The sequence below is a fragment of the Strix uralensis genome, chromosome 4, assembly GCF_047716275.1.
Source record: "Strix uralensis isolate ZFMK-TIS-50842 chromosome 4, bStrUra1, whole genome shotgun sequence".
Taxonomy (NCBI): domain Eukaryota; kingdom Metazoa; phylum Chordata; class Aves; order Strigiformes; family Strigidae; genus Strix; species Strix uralensis.
Genome location: NC_133975.1, coordinates 66,972,170 through 66,983,481, shown reverse-complemented (window position 1 = coordinate 66,983,481; position 11,312 = coordinate 66,972,170). Strand labels below are relative to the sequence as shown.

The 11,312-nt window shown below is 46.6% G+C and overlaps 1 protein-coding gene across 2 annotated transcripts in view; it reads left to right on the top strand.

Annotated features, from left to right (window-relative positions):
• The first annotated feature begins 1,241 nt into the window (after window positions 1–1,241).
• The window catches only part of CNOT6L (CCR4-NOT transcription complex subunit 6 like), a 38,118-nt gene continuing 28,047 nt past the window's right edge, over window positions 1,242–11,312 (top strand). The window contains exon 1 of one of the 2 annotated variants that reach the window (XM_074867086.1): window positions 1,242–1,376. The gene's annotated coding sequence lies outside the window, so the exon portion shown is untranslated. Of the gene's footprint in view, window positions 1,377–2,369; window positions 4,057–11,312 lie in introns of those variants that run through there. The other variant, XM_074867085.1, reaches the window with a different exon arrangement.

Genomic DNA, 11,312 nt, shown 5'->3' with positions numbered 1-11,312 from the left:
GGGCTCACGGTTAATGTGCACCCATTCCCAATTACTTGCTCCGAAGCCCATTTTCTGTCAAAATACTCTATTGTAGACACTCCTTCTACACTTCCCCCTCTCTGACCATAAATGAGCTTTGTTGGTCCAGCATGAGTCCAGGCAGCTGCAGTAGAAAGCAAGTTCGAATAAAAAACTCTTGCACCTGATCTCTTGTCTCACCCCGTGCCCCCCCCCAGCCGCCTGCTGCTACCTCAAACACCTCCCTGCACCCCTCTGATGCTTTTATTTTTTCCAGCACTGTTTTCCCACCTGGGCTGTCCCACAGGTCAGTGCACAAAGACCTACATCCCTCCCTGCCCCTGGCTGCTGCTTTTATTTTTCAATCCATCTTTCCCTCACAGTAGGCCCACATTCCTCCTCATCGAATGTGGAAACGGCCTCTGAAAGGATTTTAGTGTGTCTGAGAAGATGGGCTTTAATGCTGGAGTGACATTTACCTGCGCTTCCTTGCTTCAGCTGCCCAGAAGACCATCCCCCGTTTCAACATGGGTCTCGTACAAGTAAAATCTGTGTGCCAAAAAAAGTTTCCCAGAAAAGGAGCTGCTGCCTGTGGAGAAACAAACATGACCAACGCTGAAGAGGGGGTATCTGCACCCTCAAATCCCACGCTGAATGTGGAGGTCTGCCCCGTGGCCCCCCAGCTTTGCTGGTGGCCATTTCCCTCTCCTGCTCTCCCAACCCCGGGGGTGAGCAGCCCCCTACTCACCGCCTTGCCTCCATAATTTGGGGGGCAAGCAGCCCCCAGAAGTCTCTCCCAAACCCGAGCCACCTCTCCCGGCCTGCTGCAGGCCCTCCCGATGACAACCACCTCCTCCACTCCCGCTCCGGAGAGGGCTCCTGACTACCGTCAACAAAATCATGAGGTAAAAATGGGGTGTCTTCCCGCCCTCGGGCGTTTCGGGGACCTGCCGGTGTCCCCCCGAGCCGGTGGTGCCCCCCCCGGGCAGGTTGTGCGTCGTCCCTCGCTCCGAGCAGATGTTGACAGCGGCTGCGGGGGGCGACAGGGCCCGGCGTGTGCGAGGGTGTGAGCGGTGACACGGCCCCGCGTGTGCCCGCGGTCCCCCCCCGCCACGGCCCCGGCACCGCCCGCCTCCCGCCGCCACCTCCCCGCGCCCGCCCCCGCCTCCGTCTCCTCCGCCCTCCGCACCGCCCGAGCCCCGGCCCGCTCCTCCCCGCCGCCGCCGCCGCCGCCCCGGCCGCCCCGGCCCCGCGGCTCCGTCCCCGGCCCGGCACCGCTCCCCGGCGGGCCGCCGCCTGCATGTCGTTGCTGCCCGCCGCCGCCGCCCCGCCGCCCTGCCGCCGCCGGCCCAGCCGCCCCGCCGCGCCGGATGCAGGTGAGCGCCGCGGCCCGACGGGGCCTGGCGGGGCGGGCTGCGGGGGGGGAGCGGGCCCGCGCCGCCATGTCGGGCCCCGCCGCCGCCCCGCCAGCACCGGGGCCAGCACCCGGGGCCGCCGCCGCGGCCTGGGCCGCCTCGCAGCCGTCGCTCCGCGCCCTCACGGACACACGGATCCGTGTATACGCGGGGGGGCTGCGGGCATATTCCTGGCGAGGGGCGGCCCGGAGGGGAATAGGGCCCCCCCGAGGGGCCGCGAAGTGAGGAGGGAGCGGGTGTCCCAGCGCCGGGCCCGGCGGTGGGCGATCCCCGGAGGCTGGGCCGCGTTGGCAGCCGCCCCCCGAGCTGCTTTCGGGGATACCAGGCTCACCCTATAGCCCCGGCTGAAGGCGGCAGCAGTGAGGTGAACCCCGGCTGTGGGGCGAACCTGGCCACGGGGTGAACCCCGGCCGTGGGGCAAACGCGAGCGGTTGGCCCTAGTCCCCACCGGGCCGGCCAGCATCCCGTGATGGGACCTTCGGCTGGCGCCGTGGGTGACCTGGCAGTGGGGTTGGCAAGGATGTTTTTGGGGAGGCACGGGTCTCGCCGCTTTTTCCTGCTGGTCTGCAGCAGTCCCGAACGAGGAAGATGACAGAAATGTCACCTGCAATAAAAGCTGGGCTTCAAGCTCAGGCAGTGGTGCTTGCAAATAAAGTAACACACCTAAACACTGAGTTTTTGGAACAGTTTGGGGCTTGCTTTTTAAACTTAAGTACTCTTGGTAAATATGGCAGAGGGCTCGGTTGCTTTCTGCCGTTTTGTGGCCACACCAAGTTTTATCTGACCTTCTGAAATCTTTAGACAAGTAGCCTTTATCAGACCATTTTTGAAACTTTGAATAGGCCAAGTATTTGCTTTGGGGTGTTACAACTTCAGTGAGCAGGCCTGCTGATAAGAATTTTAGATGGCCTTGTTTAAGCTGGGGGGGGGGGGTGTTACTACAATTAAATTCATACCTGTGATATCCCCTCTGTGATGCTCAGCTGCTCAGCCAAGCAGAAACATGCTCCCCTGCAACCTAAAACTAACCTGGAGGGAAAAACACCTCATCCTGAAGTTGCTCACAGTTATACTTCTTGTGTGTGGCTGATAACAAAAGTGATGATAATGTGTCTATTTGTAGCCTCTGCCATTCCTCTGAGATGTTTTTGCCCTGTTTTTTTTTTCCTAAAAAAAAAGCACATTATTTATAACAATAAAGTTTTCACTGTGACACAGCCCAAGGAATTCCTAGAAACTGTATCCCAGTTTGTAGGGCCAGAAAGCTCTGACAAAGGTGGAGCACGGCCTTTACAAACACAACACTGCCAATGATTTTATTTCTGCGTTCTCCTATCAAAATAGGAAGCGATGGTGAAATTTGTACTGCCAAATGTCACTCTTCTGAAACACAGTCCGCTTTAGGTACAGCCACATGCTGACTATACTTCACAAAAGATAAAGGCAGGCTTTACATTTGAGGTTTACTTTGAGCTGCATGCAAGCACTGCAGCCTGACCTGACTTCCTGTACATAGCCCTTCTCCATTCCACAGCCCTGCGCTTCAGACGGCTTTATTCATTATTGAACGCAAGCAGGTTCGGAGGCACCGAAGCGCTTGCCTGTGGCTTGCTTTTTCCCCGATGGAGGGTGGTGGGAGTTTATTTACAGCTTGATTTTGTAATTTTGCTCCAGAGCAGATAGGCAGCACACGCTTTTGACATCTTGCCGTTCTGTGCTTGGGAATAACGATACACATCACCGTATGCACAGCCCGCAGTATTGTGTCAATTCGTCTGAACAGAACTTAAGTTTGGGCGTCAACTCGGGTGTTAAATCCCCTTGTCCGCTATCGCCAAAGATGACTGAAGATAACAAAAGCCCCGTTACAGTTTGACTGTTCAGTTTAACTGAAGGGTGGGAATTTTGCAGTGTTTTGCTGTCTGCTAAACAAAACCTTTTAAACACTTCCAGTTTTGTTCTTTTCTTACTATTAGAAGTGAGGGCAGTCTACTCTGAGTGCTAAAGTACAGCAGAATTTTATTCCATTTTATCTTTTCTTCCTATGGGGGCTCTTTCTAATTTAGTTTGTGTGTTTAATTGAAGGATAAAGTACAAAGTAAATGGCTGACAGGTATTGCCACGTTCCTGAGCTAAGTTTAGGTTTCTTCTGTCCTTGGAAGCCAAGATCCTAATGTGTCAGCAGTACAGGAGTAAGACAACCCATCATCAGACTGTTAGCAAAACTTAGTTTGGCAGCACCATGAAAAACACAAAACTTTGCAGATTGATTTCAGTCGCTGTTGAGTTTCCCACCAGGTCTATATGGCAAACTTCTGCTGGCACAGCTCTGTCTGCAAGCGCTGTGACGAAGTGTGACCCGTGACTGACATAGCTGTGCCAGCAGAAGTCCCAGCTGTAGAAGCAGTTATCTGCAAAAATGCACTTTTACTGATATAGCTTGTTTTCGTTTTTAAAGGGTGTTTTTACCTATCCTGGTAGCAGTGCTGCTGCTCCCAGGGATGTAGTGTAATCAGACATTTATTTGCCTGGCTTGGAGGGGACGACTGGTCAGGGTGTATTTTCCATGTGTGGCTCTCCCCTTCCCATCCACGGTCTGTAGGAGCTCAGTCACGTTTGCAGTGGGAAGTCTCTCGTGGAAGTAAGTCAAGTTATGGCTGCTACTTGCTTTCTTTCTGTCCGAATGTGTTTATAAAAATTCCATTTTGTGTGATAAGCTGGGATTTTTTTTTTTCTATGTGGATTGTGGTTGTTTCTCATTAACATTCTTGCTTTTGCATAAAGTGAGGCAGGCTTTTGACCGAGTTTGCCTAGTACTGTAATATTTAGCTTTCACACCAGTCTTATAAGAAATAAGCCAGAAAATTATCCCAAGGTGTGTGTGGACTCTAGTAGTAAACGAAAAGGCACCACTGGAGAAAAATTAATCTATTTCCACACTGGGGTCAGTCTTTACTTAATTAAAATCTAAAACAGCCAGAAGAAGAACTTACATTTAGGTAGATTGCAGCAGCTGCTGTCTTTTTTGTTCAGAGTCAACAGGCACAAATGGGGGAGGTGTATTTTTTTTTTTTTCTGAGGGCATTCTGGTTTTAAGTAGTAAAATTATGTGTCAGTAACATGCATAATTTTAGACCAAACTTTCTCTAACCGCTAGAAAAAATAACTGCTTAGATCAGCTTTAATCTGTTGGACACTTTCAGGTTACTTGAGTTTAAAAGGGGAGATAAATACAAATAAATGGTTTGCTTGCTATTTATTGGAAAGAGCTTTTGGGATGCCAAAAGGGCACTCAAGGCACTGGATGTAACCTGATTTGCAGAATACTGAGAAAGCAAATGTAACAGTGGAGCTTAGTTGTTTGGGAGCATAAGATGGCATTTGAGAAAACTTAAAAAAAATAAAGTATGTCTTAGGCATATTTAGATTCAGGAAGATTTGCTGTGGATTTACTACTTTAGAGCATTAAATACTAAGCTTCTTGTAATTATTTTTTTTTCCGAATTCTGTGGTTCTCTTGATGATAGTCTGTAATCAAGGCTTGGGTGCTTGTTACTTGCTTTCTTCAGTTTAACAGAGCGTTTCTCCTGTCTCAAGCAGATTTGCTAGCACTGTAAAGACACAGATAGCTCTCCTCTGCATTTGTGTACGGCCCCTGTGCACAGCTGGTGGCTCAGGCTAGGGGAGCAAGCTGCCTTTAATGCTGCACTTACCTTGCTCGGGACAGGATGCTCAGCTGTCAGGTCTTCCATCGCTTTGGAAAGCTGTGTAGAAATTGTGACTAAATCCAAGAGCTGTGCATTCTCCTCCATTTATAATAGGCTATCAGTTAGTGTACATGTCAAAACATGCAGCAAGCTGTTTTGATGGTGCAGCTATCCCAGCTGAGCTGACTGAACTTTGCTGGTGCCAGAAGGGGAAGTGCTGCTTTGCTCCCAGCCCTGCCACGCATCGGACCCTGTGCTGAACCAGTTTCACTCCCTAACCTGACAGTAAATAAACAAACAAAACAGGAGATGGAGGCTGCAGGGTATTCCATGTGTTTTAAAGGTGTTGATTTTTACCTCTGCAGTGACAGTACCGTGTAACTGCACCTTTTGATTAATTCTTTGGATTTCAGTGATTTGTCCATACAGCTTCTCCATCTCACCTGTAATGATAAAAAAAGAAAGACTGTCTTAGGACATTTCTTTATTGGTATCTTTAGCTGGTGACAATGTTTCTGGAATTCTCTTGCTCTCTTTCCTCATCTTAAAAGGCTTGTGCATCTCAGGTCCATGTCAGCAAACTTCACATGCATACCTCCCACCACAACCCCGCACCCCAAAAGATCAAACAACTCAGAGGAGACAAAGTAAACTCTGAAGTATCCCACAGATGGCAAGAAGACTTTAAATGCACAGGATTTACTGGATCCATTTGTGCCTCTTTCAGGAGTGCCTTGGAATAGATCTCAGAGCAGGGTGCAGAGGGGACTGTGTAAGGCCTTTAGCTGAACAAGGTGACTGGCTTTGTTTGAAGCTTGATAAGTTCACAGAATGGTTACATGACGCCTACCTGTAATGGCAGGGTACTGGATGTGACTTGGTTTCTGTTATCTGGGAGAGAACTCCTCTAACAGAAAAAAAAAAAAATCCACAAAAAAAATCCCTCCACAACCCCAAACTGAAATTACTGTGATTAAGAGCACACTGGAAGAAAATCTCTCCGGAAAAGTTGCTCTGGAATCCCGTTTAGAAGAACCACTTTGGGATTCGCTTGCACATCTTCCTACAGAGGATCAAGAAGTAACTTAGCAGTGTTCAGACACTACTGGAAAGCTTTCCTTCCAGGGTTTTTGGGAGGTGGTCATTGAAAATATGATTAAAGGCAGGCAAAAATGCATTATATGATGTTCTACAAGAAACAAATTGTATCCCTTTCAAGGGGAGACATTAAACCAGCACTGATAAAAATGCTCCAAGATGAAGACAAGGCAACTCCAAACAATTTTAGCTACAACTCACTTGCAATCAGTGAACACAGAGGTTTTTGAAGGTGTACGAATTCAGCACCCAGGGCAGGGAACTGAACCCCATTTAGCCATTGCATGTCATGCACACAAGAAATTTGACTAAAGCTTGTAACCAGCATGTGTACAGAAGGAACAGATAAGGTTGTGTGTGTTCACCCCTTACTTTGGCATTTCCTGATGTAAATGATTAACGGCGTTTTATGATTGCACGCATTGTAGCTGTTTATGCTTAGCATTTAGCTAAATGGTTTATTGTCTTTCACATTCTGCTTACCTGTAAAGGAGCTTTATGTTTTTTCTGAGAAAGGTATATAAAATGAGATTAAAAGGCCTTTAGGACTCTTATCTGCAGATATGAAGTCTGTGGTGTAGGTGCCCAATTTAAATGAAGTTATCTCTGCATGTATCTTGTCTGCAGGCCGATTTCACAGATTTACAACAGTCCTGTTAACAAAGGTGCTTGAACAGTCTACGCTAGCAGCGGAGAAATTAAATACTTGTTCCTTTTTTGTCAAAACTAAACAGGTTGGGGAAAGTAAAACTTCCACTTTGAGCACAACAGTGAGAGTAGGGCCTGTAGGAGTCTGGGCTGCATTAGAAGGAAGTTAATGCAGACAGGACAGTGCAAGGACAAGATAAAGTCAGCAAACAAAGGGATAGTTATGGTCAGCAAAAGAAGGAATGACTACGGTCAGCAAAAACACACAAGTCTGAATAAAATAAGATACAATGTAGAGAAGTTTGTAAGTTTCAGGTTGTATGTACGCAAATACAATTAACCAACGCAAGTGCTTGTAGAGGCGCCTGAACAGCGCGTGTAGATAGTATGCAGCCTATTGGAGTACAGATGTGCACGTGTACGGAACTTAGTGTACTATAAATGTAACCGGGATAGGAGAATAAACGAACGATTTGATCATCATATTGGTGTTGTGTCGTTCCTGATCCCGCATGAGCGGATAAGGACCCCGGCAGGGCCAGAGGAGAAAGGAAGAGAAGGGGTTTTCCCTCACTGCCTTGCTGCCAAAAGCAAGTTGAGGCTTGCTTGTGACACTGATGGTTAAAAGCAGCAGTGTCAAAAATAGCAATCTCTGGATTAAAACAGCAGCACTGCTGCCTTGCTCCAATTCAAGTAGGTCCACTTGAGCGAAAAGTCTAAGAATAAAGATGACAGCCCTCAGGAGGGGGCATATACTTCCCGAGTCCATGGCATGATGGATCTTCAGAAGGGTTTTTAGTTTGGGGTTTACCCCTGCCCCATTTGCAGCTTGAGTACTGGTAAATCTTTGTTTAAAGACACAAACTGACTAATCCTTCAGAGCACCCTGCCATCATCCTTGCTGTTGTGAATCAGGATTATTTCCTAAAGGAAAACCTATTGTGCCCTTAGCTAGGAGCAGCAGAAATTTTTATGGCTGGGAAACTACTTGAGACAGCTCTCCTCTGAAGGAGGCCTTTGCCCTTCCCACGTTATGCACCCACCTGTGGTCTCCAGAGACCTGTGTTGGAAAGAGGAACGCAAACCAAAACTCCAGACTAAGGGCCCTTTATCCTCCACCAATCCTTCCACAACTACTACTGCAAGTCAATAGCTCCCCAGTCTCATACTTAACTGAAACGAAAAACCTAGTTAAACTATCTTAAATGCTTTTTAAAGGCAAAAAAATATTCATGGACTGAGGCAGCTCTGCAAGTTGCAGAAGAGAGGAATGTTTAGCCTTGTGTTAAGGGGGAGGTTTTGGGGCATGCAGGGAGAAGGAAGGGCTCCTCAGGAAAAACAAGGTGGAAAGGGAATTGCCTTCTGCTTAGCAATACACATGCCATGGTTCACAGCTACAGACAGAAGGGATACATAGTCTTCACCTTACAGGGTCCCAGTACTGAAAAGGGAGCTTTCCCCGCTTAAAAATAGCTTTGGTTTTCTTCTTAAGACATTTTGACACCTCCAGAAACCTGCTTTACTGACAGATCATTTTGAAAAGGAGGTTTTTATGGGCTGTTACACAAAGTTTTGTGAATGCTAAGATGTATGCCTTTTGGGTAAATTTGAAACCCAGAAAGCCTCTTTTGTTTTAATTTCTTTGAGTGTCCACTACCAGCTGAAACAACCTTTTATTTAGCTGATTTCTTCTGAGTGAAGAACCTGAACCTCACATTGGGAGCAATAGTGCAGAGTGTCACCCTCTTCTTTTTTTCAAACATTTTTTTAGTTCACCAGATTTCACAATTATGAAGATAACTACAAAAAATATCCACTTTTGGTCAAGCTGTTAATAATAGTCAGGATTTGTAGATTGTGCTCAAGTTTGCTGTTTACCCTTTAGGGCAGCTGAATGAATTGATTGGGTAGTTTTCCCCTTGCTTTTCAGGAATGCTTCCATCTGACTGAACATCTTTATGCCTTCTAATCACAAATTAGTTTTGCTTTTTTTTTCTTCCTAAGAAATCAATCTAAAGGCTCTCTCAGAAGGTTCTGTCTTGGCTTTAAGTACGTAGAGAGAAAAGCATGTTGAGGAAGATTTCCTTCTGCAGATTTTTGTCTGTTTTTTCCCATGTGATACTCACAGGAAAACTGAGAACATACTTTGTATGCTTTGCTGGATATTACCATCCTGTGTTTTGTCAACAGCAGAGTGGAAAGGTCCTGCAGGTTTTTAAGTTTTCAGCTCTGTGGCCTGCAGCTGTTCCTGCTCCTGGTGCATACTACTAAGATTTCATGGCCTAAAAAGGTATTTGAAAGCTTCCGATTGAAAGGTCCCATTCAAGCACTCTGGATACATTTGTCTCTTCCATGTAAGCTAAGGAGTTTGCTCTTTGGCAGTGGAGGTGAATGTACACCTGAGACTTGCTCTCTGTAGGTACTTGTGTGAAGTCAATAAGCTTCCCGATGGCACAAGGAGGGGTGTATCTCCCTCACGTAAATGTCTTGACTCAGCCTCAAGATGAGGAGGAGAATATCCTCTGCTCTTCTTGTTGCTTCAGGCTGAGAGCTGGAATAGAATTAAAATGCTCTGAGGAAAGCCTAGAGTTGTCACCTAGTCATCCGTGGGGAGAAACGCAGATAGGAACTGCTACCAGCACTGTGAAGCTGCCAGCGTTTCCTGGCCTTTTGGAAAGGGTTGGTTTGCTCGCTTCTTGTCAGAGCAAGTATCAGTATGCACTGCTCAGCCCTTGCACACAACACAGGCTGCTGCAAGATAGAGCTTCCTGCTGATAGAGATAGGAAACTTAATACTGATTTACAAGGGACATAAAAGCAGAACAGTTGTTAGAAACTGTGCTATGCAGGTAAAAGAAAACACTTCTTTGCATTTTCTTAGATTCATGGAACTTGCAGCTCTGGGCAGGAAAAGGCAAATTGAAGCAGTGCTAAATGTAGTTCCCAAAAACTGGTAACTGCTTCCTCTATACCTTAAAATTTGATTTCTGTTTATTCTGTTACATGAATTTATAACTAGCCCTAGAAGTGGGAGAGAGCTAGCACAGGATGAATTATCCACCCAGCAGAAATTTCCACTTGTGAACGCCTTTCCTCTAATCCCTTTTTGTTTTGGAAAGTTAAGAAAGCAAAAGGAAAACGGGGCCAGGCAACTTCTCACATACCAGAATATAGTCATAAGTGCCAGGAAGAGCTGGGTTCAGATTGTCAGATGGCCCTTGGCTTGCATTTTTTCCTCCAGTCAAATTACATTTTACCATTGGGAGTAGTTCAGTCTCTAGGCCCATTTTTGTACCTGTGCAACGATCCTCTTCCTTCTCTTCCTCAGTCTGGAGTGAAAGATTGTGAAGGAGTGGAATTCATCAGATAAATTAGGAATATTTTGAGTGGATGAGAGAAGCACATATATTAAGTACTTGAGACCTGTAGATAGAACAGGAGGTTTGGGTTTTTTTACAGTGCTAAAATCTCTTTGAAATGTCTCGGATTACAAGGTTATATAGCCTTTTTGCAGACTTATGCAGCAAAGTCTGAGTGAAGCTATGACCTTAGCACATCCATTTCATTCTTGGATGTATTTTTTGATGTATGGTTTGACTTGAAGACTACACAGTGACTAGGCCTGTGATGAACTGCAAGATGTTTTTCTGCCTGCTTTAGTAACCCCTAGGTGCTGCCAAACAAAACTCCCCATGCATGTAAAGGTGAAACTGCTCAGTTTTAAATTGATGGCTATTTCATGGCAGCTGCAGGTATGGACAAAACAACTCTGGATGTGTATGCAGGGAGATGAGTATAACTCAGAAGTATTTTCTACTTGGAAAATTATGTGTTTTAAAGCCTCAAGCTGTCAATAATGCTACAGCATTCCTGAATCCGTACCTGCCTCTTCCGCGTACCCACTGTGTCCATGCTCTTGCTTTAGGCTCTGTTTCTGTAAAGCAGTGGTGTGCGTGCTACCCAGCAATGAGTGACACTTGGTAGGACCAGGGCTTTGGACTGTATTTTTCTTCTTCAACTTCCTTTCGGAGGTCATTATCTTCTTTGCAGGTTTATACAGCACTTAGTGTCATGAGTACTTGAACCTTCTAGCACCTCAGTGCCTTGAAAGTGAGCGTCAGGGCCGCAGCTCTTCCCATGGTGCCCAATGGCTTGCGTAACTCCGAATCCGCAATGAAGGACTGTGACCAAAACTCAGTGTGACAGGGAGGGAGGGGGGACCACGAGGAAGCCTTTGCAAATACAAACATTAGGGAACTCTTGAATTAACTTCTCAGGTGCATATTAAGAAATAACAGGAAACTGACCTGTTTGAAAAACTTTAGCAAAAATTGCCAGATGTATTCCCTGATTAAGTAATGCACACACTTTAGATCAAATCCTTCAAGTGGCTGAACAGAGGAATCCACCCAAGTTCAACCTATCTTCTGGCAGAGGAACAAGT